General features: G+C 33.0%; 1 long non-coding RNA gene across 1 annotated transcript; it reads right to left on the bottom strand.

Annotated features, from left to right (window-relative positions):
- Positions 1–875: 875 nt before the first annotated feature.
- LOC146945434 (uncharacterized) lies at positions 876–8571 on the bottom strand. The gene is made up of 2 exons (XR_015026333.1): positions 8241–8571; positions 876–6445 (listed from the first exon to the last, which is right to left on the bottom strand). It is a non-coding gene; the product is annotated as an uncharacterized LOC146945434 (long non-coding RNA).

Here is an 8571-nt window from a genome sequence, read left to right as displayed (position 1 = left end):
GCTACACAATCTAAACAAATGAACATAATTGTACTGAAATTAAATGTTGACGATGCTATTTAAGATGTAACCTTTTTTTCTCTTCATGCTTTAGTATCTTGTTATTTCAATGTCGGATTTTGCAGCAAGCGCAGGGTATGGTCTATCATTGGATGCAACTGCAATTGTTGCCGAAAGTCAGACCATAACCAGATCTATAGGTGTGGTATCTTCAAGAAGAGACCGAAAGAAGAACCCGTGGTTAATTTTTCAGAAATTTTCAATTTCTTTAACTCATGATGATGTCTTTGTTATAGATTCACAATCAAGTAATGATGTATCAACATATTTTATCCATTGTGATTACCAAGACATCAATCTTATATTTGGATTAGCAAGCAACACACTACCTCCGTCCCAAAATATAAGACATTTTCAAAATTCATGAAATGTTCATCAAAGAGGTAACATTATGCAATAACAATATAATACCAAGTAAGTTATTAATGCATATTCCGTTGAAATGAAATGGGTTCTATCATGGAATGTGATGAAGTGGAATGGAATGAAATGGTAAGTAACTGTATTTCATTGTTTCAATGGTAAAAAATGAATGGATTGGAATGAAACACAATAGAACTCATTCCATCATATCCTTCAATTTTACTTTTCCCTCAATTTGGGTGTATATAATAGAATATGAATTTATAATAAAACTATTACTTTTCTATCTTTATCTAAACATCTTTTTCTCTTCATTTTTCCTCAATTTTCTTATTTTGTTCAAGGTGTAAAAAAATTGTTATTGTCTATGCTTGTGTTGTTATTTCCAACAAGGTTTCTTCATAAATCTTCTTGTCAGCGTGTGTTGTTACTTTATTTTGTGAGTGTTTTAATTTTTGTTTCTGTAAAACTTTGCTATGTATTTCTTTTTATGTTTACGCTCTTTATTTTGCCATTGTTTTTTTTCTTCCCTTTCTTGATTTCGTGTGTTTTTTTTTTAAATAAAAATTTGTTGGCAGTTTCTTGCATGTGCAGTGTGCTCTATATAATCTGTGTATTGAGTATTTTCTGTGTCATTTTTTTTTAAGGAAATAAGATTTTAATAAATATAGTAATATTGTTTTCAATAAGGGTAAAAATGGAATAAAAAAGTTATAAGTGTTTCGTTCGATTCAGTTTTCAAACAAAAGAATGAAAATCTCTATTCTATTTTAATCCACTTTACTCCATTTTGTTCCCTTTCACTACACTCTATTATGTTTCATCAATCTAAAGAAAACTTTAGTGTCTTGCTTTAATAAAACATGAACACTCTTGATTTCTAATTTTTTGGTTAAATCCGCCTTTATGATTTGTTTCGAAAGAAATTAATTTAGTTATAATATATATTTGACGAACTATATTTGGATATCACGTTTTTTTTTGACAAAGATATTTGGATATCACGTTGATAATTACCGTTGCCATTTGAGAATTATAATATGAAGATAAACATAGTTTTATAAGGATTATGATTCTTGTAGTTATTATATTTGTGCCAATAAAGTTCTTATTTGGAAACATATATTTATATCAATTATGTTTTATACATTTGTGTGGCAACTAATTTCATCTTTATGTATTAGAAATTAAATTTGATTTTTATAGACTATGTACATACAATTTATTTTGAGAAATCGACAAATAAAGAGTTAATATACATTTGGTTATCAAATATTATTTATGGAAATTTGTTGTCTCTTTTGAATAATGTTTGACAACACATCTCAAATATTATGAACAAATGTTTCAGTAGTGACCGTAAGAATTTTGTTCTTTAATTTTTGGTAAATATTAATTCTAATTTTGTTTGTTATTTACAAACATTTAAAATTGTTTCCTTTTTTTAGAAAAATATTTATTATAGAATGATGTTTTATTTTGTTTAAATAATCGTTATTATATGAATCAAGTGTATCATGAATATTTTTGACAAATAAAGTTTTAATTTTTATTTGATTCGAAATAGAATATATTGTTCATAACATGATTGTGTTGTTTGAGTTTGTTGTTATTAAGTTTTCTTTAATAACACTTTGTCTTAATCATTCATTATATATATATATATATATATATATATATATATATATATATATATATTTCATGCTATATTTGTTGGTGTTGATTTTATGCAATATCTATAAATGTATTGTCATACACACATTGGTGCGATTTTGACTTCCATCGTCTTTTGAATTGTTATAGGGTTGTCTTCACACGTAGAGATTGTTGAGTGACCTTATGACTACTTAGTAACATAATGAACTAATTTGGCCTACATTATGTTGTAGTCGGTCCAAATTATTTGAAGACCGACTATTATGTCCAAATTAATGCAAACCAGTACCTACCGAATGCAGTTATTTGAGATTGTTGGTGTCACCTCCACCAAAATAACGTATTTCGTTGCTTTTGTCTTTCTTTCATTTGAACTAGAGGATAACTTTACTTAGGCACTTGAGATGTTGGTTGGTCTTTTGACCTCAAAACTTAACATGCTTAAGCTGGTTGTCACCAACAGGGACAACGCTTTGATGAATGTCGTTGCCAAAGTTCTCCCTGAAACAGACCATATACTTTGTTATTTTCATATTGGGAAGAATGTCAAAGCTAAGTGCATCACGGATTGTAGAGTCAAAGAGAAGCTTACAAATGCAAAAGTTGTTAAGAAAGAAGTGAAGGAAGCGAATGAGGAGAAGCATTGTGATCTTGTTAAGAAAATTACGAGAGTTTGGAAAGGGGTGGTTGAATCTCCTACGGAGGATTCATATGCAAGTGCATTGTTGAAATTCAAAGAGGTATGCGAACCATTTCTAAAGTTCGTTGCATATGTTGAAACCACGGTTTTGAACGTTAAGAAGAAATTTGCGAGGGCATTGACGAATAAAGTCTTTCATCTAGGGTGTAGAACCACCAACATTGTTGAACCGGCTCATGGAAAGTTGAAAAAATATTTGAGGAGTAGTGTGGGAGATTTGACATCTTGTTAGGATGAAATAGACAAAATGCTGGCTATCCAATTAGGTGAGATACAACGAAGTTTTGGGAGGAGCATAACTGTCATGGAACACAAATACAAAAGACACAAATTATTCTCTGAATTGAAGGGGTATGTATCTAGAACCGTATTGAGTTTTATGGATGACAAATTAGCACGCTCTAGGACATTCAGCTTTGATAAAGAAGATTGTGGTTGTGTGTAAATGACAAGCTACGAGTTGCCTTGTGCATGTATTATTGCCATGAAGAGAAAGAAAAAAATTGCCTATTCTATTGGATGAAGTACATTCTCATTGGAAAAGGTTAAGTGTACATGGAGAAGAGGTTGATGAACATTTTTCCGTTACGGAGGAATGGAACGTCATTCAAGAATGTCTCAAAAGAGCCCCTTACAAGATGAAACTCCACATCAAAGAGGCGTTGCGTCAAATAGGATTTTCGGAGGACACAATGTTGTCTCCACCTCCAAAAAAAGTAGTAACCAAGGGAGCACCTAAAAGGGTGAGGTCTAAACCAAAATCGACATCCACGGGTTGAATCCCTTTTAGGTGGGAGCGTGTTGATTCTCAAAATCCTGATAGTCAATCCTCACAACCCAAGATTAAGATTCCAAAGAGTGAAGGTGCACGTCTTGGCTGAAGCTTCTAGCCATAGTTTTTCATGATGATTGATTTTGTATCTTTTATTGCTTTAGTCTTAGTCTAGGTCTTGCTTATCTAGCCTTTCAGTTTGATTAGACTATGTTAAAGCACCCTAGTAAGGCAACCCGTGACTGTTCATGTTTGTGCCCCTTCATTTGTGTCTCAAATCTGTATGAATCGACTCACTCTTGTTTGAATCGTTTCAAATAAGTTTCTGTCTTAGTATGAATCGAATCACACTATGTATGAATCGATTTATGTTTGAATCGTATCATTCCTTCTTGAGTCGCATCATCAAACTCTCTGACTCTCTCTGAATCGATTCACTGTTATCTTGAATCGATTCAAACATCCTTCCGTGCAGTTTGAATGGTTTCATATATCTCTTGACTTACATCAATCTTCATACAATTTCCTTCTTCTGGATCTAATCTTCCTAATGTCTGAATCGATTCAATGAGTAAATGAATCGATTCACTTTGCTATTTTGATACGAAAATTGTGTCTTTTCCCCCTTACTATATAAACATCCTTCCCTCTCAACCTCAAATCATTGAATCATTTGCATCTATTCTCTCTAGGTCTCAAAAACTCATTGCTCATACATTCTTCAAGATTAAACACTTTTTCTTAGAATCACTTTGTCTTTGAGTGTGTAGATGCTCGAGGGTGCTAGTAGGGATTGTAAGTTGGTTCTCTCATGGAGATTGATAAAGGAAGTGAATAATCTCATTCCACCTCCAAAAGGCTTGGGGGTCTTTCTAACCGTTCTTGAAGTCACAGGGGGTTCGTTTGCTGGACGTAGCATTGAAGACTCGAGTGAAGAGTTCGAAGGAGTGCACGAGCAATTCAAGGATCCGAAGATTCAAGGAGCACCAAATTCAAGGGGTACTTGAAGTTTGGGGGAGCTTTGTTTTACATAGGAGTTGAAGAATTAGGGCTTTAATTTGAAGGAACTCTTGTAAACATTGTAATCAACTTTTCATACATAGTGGATGACCTTGGTGAAGGCGTACTTCATCAAGAAGAGTAGACGTAGCCCTTAGCGAGGACGAACAAGGGTGAACTACTATAAATCTCGGTGTTCTCTCTCTCTCTCTCTCTCTCTCTCTCTCTCTCTCTCTCTCTCTTTACTTTCATTATAGCACTTGAGTATTTGAATAATTGATTAGTGAATTGCTAGCTTTGATCTAAGTAGTGTTTTCTCAATAGATTAATCTAAATCCGTTTGATTTAGGTTAAAACAATTTCTCTTGGATCAATTAATTGCAATACCAATTCAATTATTCAAATTCATGTGTTTTGTATTTCCAATTGATAATTAGGTTTATTGTCATATAAGTTTGGTTTGAAATTGTATATCATTTTGTATCTTGTTTAAGGATTGTTAATAATTGATTGTGTCAAAAGATTTGTATCGTGAATCTCTCAATTCTAAGATAAAATCTTATTCCACATATATTTGATATTTGTTAATTCATTGTTTGTGATTGTTCAAGCAACTTTCAAATAGTCAATTTCAATAAAACCGTTTTTATCAAATCTCCATAAAAGTTTTTCAAAAGCGCTATTCACCCCCCCTCTAGCTTGGTAACTATCTAGCCATATAGACCACCATTGGCACTTACTCCCGCTCACAAGCTTCGACGCCTACTTCAAAATCTTTTTTGAATATACCATACATTACACAAATGCCAATGATCATGAGACCTTTTATTGAAGAAATTGTGAATGTTAAAGGGGATGGTAATTGTGGATTCCGGGTCATAGCTAGGCACATGGGAATGGATGAGGAAAATCATATATTGGTTTGTAATGCACTTATTCATGAGTTGAAAAATCATAAGAGTGACTATTTGCCGATATTTGGTACCGACGAGCGTTTTAAATTTATCTTGGATGATTTACACCCTCCAACAAGTAAAAGTAGAATTGCGCTTGAAGATGTGGTTGACATTACCGGATATGGGTCACATTATTGTAACTTCCTTCAATAGAGCCGTTGTTCAATTGACTTTGCCCGAAAGAGGTATATGTGAGACATATTTCCCAATCCGAGGTGCTCCACCACTTAACTCACATTCTAATATCATGTGTCTTGACTTAACTCCTGACCACTTTCTTCATGTTTTTTTGGAAGAAGGTTGCCCGTTACCACCGTCTTGTGGGGAATGGAGTAACAACAAGATTGGTGAGGCGGATAAATGATATTTTGCTTTTACGAATAGACAAGCCGCCTTCAATAACCTCATGTCTAAGGAGCCGAAGCCGCCAAATAAACCAACAAATGAGCACAAGCCAATTATTTGTGACACTCCCACTCCGGAAAAACCAAAACAAGATTTCGAAGTCATGGAAGAAGATGAATATTATGCACTATCACTAGTCTAGTTAGATAGATTATGACACTTTTTGGTCGGTGTTCGTCCTATTTTTTGTCGATATTACACCGACGTATTTTTTGGTGGCCGGTTATGTAATTTGGATATTTGTGGCCAATATGAAACTAATATTATATAAATATATGAAGTGAATTTTTTTTTATGGCCGGTTATGTAACGCCAATTATTACTCGCATTTTTTGGTCTCTAATTATTCATTACTTGGTTGTTATCTTATAGCAATTGAATCAATAATATGCAAAATGTAGAAAAATGAGTCTGGTTGCTAACCTCCACCCCTCCACATTTGGATGCAATTATCTGTGCTGTTTCAGAAGCTCGTTGAAGGTCCGAAGAATATATCACAGAGGGCTTAGGTTCCCTTGAGAGTCTATCACCCACCTAAATTAAGATCATGAAAGTATAAATGAACAAAAATGTAATGTAAGGCTCCTGTCTTGTGGAATATGAACATAATCAGGGCCAGAAAATTCAAAAGGAACAGCGAATATAAAAAACAATGCCAACAAAAAAAAAAAAAATTAGTGAAAGACAAGGATAAATAGCTAGACATGGAAAGCAACTTGTCATAGCCATACATGAATAAACAAACAAACTATGTTAATCGTAAATTCTAAGGTTCTGCAAGTCACTTGCGATATTTTTTTCTTCAAGGCAAAATCTACTAATCATAAACCAAACCAGAGGACAACAAGTACATAGATTAGCCCACAAAATTATACACAAACAGCCTGAACTACTCAGTACTATTGGGAAAAACCGAAGTCTCACGTTGAATAAAGACAACACTTTAGAGTTTATAAATACACAAATCGGTTTCGTAAGGATGAGTTAAACTCAATATAAAAACCTAATTACAAGATGACTGTAGGTAGGTATTTAAACCCTACCTGATCTGAACCTACAATCAGTTACAAACGTAAGTCTCGATACAAATTTGAAGTTATAAGAGACAATTAACTTGTTAGGTTCATTGTGTAAGTGATGTATTTGTTGTTCTATATTTACAAAAAGATACGTCAATTATTCAATTGTTTCTTATAATAAAGAACAAAGACAGGATTATACACGGCACAAATTGTGGTTGATAGAAAGTGTAACACAAATATTAAACCTGGACTTTACCAATGGCATTCCAAGCAGTTTCACCGTGACGCACGACAACAATTTCAGCATAATCTGAACGAGTAGGAGAGCTATAATAATAATTGGAATTAGTTTACTTCGATAAGAATTGAGGGAAATTAATCAAAGTTAGTTTTGAAAGGAACCTACCTGGAATCATTAATCTAAACTAGAACCCCTCATACTAAGAAGACACTTGAGTAGCTAACACAATTTTTATGAGGTGGCCAAATAGTAAAATATATTTTAAAAACTAATATATTAAACTTAATCATTAAGTAAAATAAATTTATAATAATTTTTACTTATGTTTAATGAAATGACAATGAAGAAACTAAAATCTAACAATAATTATTTATAAAAGTTGAGCTCTATGAAGTTTTAAGAAGTCAAATTTATTTATAATTGACACTAAAGTAAATAGATTATCAATATTTTATTAATATCATCCCTCTTTACGCCAATAAAATTGTTTGGAGTAGCCGAATAATATATTAATGGGGTAACTACATACATAACTATACTAATTACTCAAGATATTTTTTTCTTTTGGGTAGCCAATGCTACCCCATCCATAGGAAGCCATTCGCCCTGCACTTAACCATGTTTTTTTTTCTTTCTTTCTACCATCCCTAATAGTGTGAATAATGAATTCGTACAACATACTAACACTCACATTATAATGACAAATTTTTAAAAGGCAAAAGAAGATTTTATGGTGGCATTTAAAATCAAAAACATCTCAAAGCACAAGATATGCTAAAATCAAAAACATCTCAAAGCACAAGATATGCTAAAAAGATGTCAAATACACGACAAAAACAAAGTCGACAAAGGACATAACTCCCTGAGAGCACAAAAAACAATAAGGAAGGCAAAGAAGTCCTAAAAGGAAAAAAAATCTTGAGCACCAATAAACAACTAAACGACGCCACCTAGACAAACCAACAAGAGTGCACAATTCGATGCTAGAAAAGAGAGGAAACTCCAAAGTAGAAAAGCTAAAACTCCATTAAAGTGCACAATTTGAAGGTATTGAATAAAAAGTTACCCGAGGATCGAATTGAAAGATACACCTTAGGATCTCGCTCCAAGTCACTAACGAACTACTGGTAAGCCGTAGTCAATGCAAGGAACATCAACTACTACTCCAGAGCCATACATACAAGGATTTTGAGATACGACAAAGAAATCTCTTAAGATGCGGTTCGATAATACACAACCGAAAAACCTCATCCTGATATTTGTGTGAATAACTTTAAGGCTATGTTTGGATTGGTGAAGAATGATGGAATGAAATAGAATGTAGTGAGATAGATACACATTCCATTGTTTGGTTTTGTAAAAAAGGTCCAACACCACTCAATGAGTGGCATTTATTT

The sequence above is a fragment of the Medicago sativa genome, chromosome 2, assembly GCF_051527215.1.
Source record: "Medicago sativa cultivar Bolivia chromosome 2, Bolivia_mono, whole genome shotgun sequence".
Taxonomy (NCBI): domain Eukaryota; kingdom Viridiplantae; phylum Streptophyta; class Magnoliopsida; order Fabales; family Fabaceae; genus Medicago; species Medicago sativa.
This window is presented reverse-complemented; position numbering and strand designations above follow the sequence as displayed.